The sequence below is a fragment of the Limulus polyphemus genome, unplaced genomic scaffold (assembly GCF_000517525.1).
Source record: "Limulus polyphemus unplaced genomic scaffold, Limulus_polyphemus-2.1.2 Scaffold576, whole genome shotgun sequence".
Lineage (NCBI taxonomy): Eukaryota > Metazoa > Arthropoda > Merostomata > Xiphosura > Limulidae > Limulus > Limulus polyphemus.
In genome coordinates this window covers 6,283-7,628 of record NW_013666186.1, presented here as the reverse complement: position 1 = coordinate 7,628, position 1,346 = coordinate 6,283, and positions in this window count along the sequence as shown.

The following is a 1,346-nucleotide window of genomic DNA, read 5'->3' as shown; positions in this document are numbered from 1 at the left end:
CTAAGTCCAAAAGAGTGTGATGGAAAATCAAAATGAGACAAAGAAGAGTGAGACAGGTGTAACGAATTTGTTATATATTTATTTTAATGACAACGTTTGTTTGGATTGAGTTTATATTTACAAACGTGCCTAGTTTACAGTGTTAGTTAAGCATTACAAAACTCCCGCCAATTCTCCAAAGTTGTAGAATATTTGTGAATGTAGGAATCGACAATATATCAACTTCCGTAACCAGTTAAATTATAGCTCAGAATTTTTGTCGGAATTTTCGAGAAAAACCTTTACCGTGCCTATAAAAGCAGCCAAGGCGACGCGCCAAAAGAAAGAGAGCTTTAAAAAGTGGCTAGGAACCTGCTATAACCGTGTACGCAATAAATCGTGATTTTGCTAAAAATCTACGACATTTGACCAGAAACAGTTATAAATTTCGAACGTCAGTGGATTCTCATCAGACGTTAGTATCTTTCCGAAAGTATTGTTACGTCTCCGTTTGTTAATTAACTTTCCGTAACTTCGTTCCAACGAAACTTTAACGACACAAGTCTTTACTTAATAAAACTGGTTTATTCTTTCCCAATATAACTTTACGATGCACTTAATGTCAATATTCGCGCTAAAACAAACAGTATAACGAACGAACGTTAACTTCAACAATACCCTGTGACTGCAGTTCAATTACTCACTATCTACTCACACACACTACATTATTCTCTCGTCACGTTGTCACCCTCTTTTATATACCAGACTACCCTATATCTAGTAAATACTAGAGCATTCGCCAAGGTACGGGATAGTTCTAGAAACGTGGCGTCACACTAGTCATGTGACTCGCTGACGCAACAGTATTATTGAATTCTCATTGGACATTACTAATTTTATGAAAATATTATCTTACTTCAACGGTCCAACAATTCAGTGTCTGACATAGCTAGCTAGCTTCTCGCCAATTGTACGTAAATCGACTTCAAGCTAACTCGCTGGATATCAATGAGACTCTGAACGAGAAAGATGATTTTATGTTGTTTGTAAGTTAGTGAAATTTTTGTTTTATAAAACTTTGCTTCTGGTAACTATTCGTAATAATTCTTGTTGTAAATAGTACTGTTGTATATATTGTTGCGTCAGCGAGGTCACGTGACTAGTATCACGCCACCTATTTTCTAGAAATATCCTGTTCCTTCGTGAATGCCCTAGCATTTACTAGATTGGGGGTAGGCTGGTATATAAAAGATGGTCACAACGTAACGGAACAGTGTAGTATTTAGTAATTGAACTGCAGTCAGAGAAAATATTGTTAGCCACGTGAGATATAGCGTTTGTTATAGCGCGACTGTTGAAATTATGTG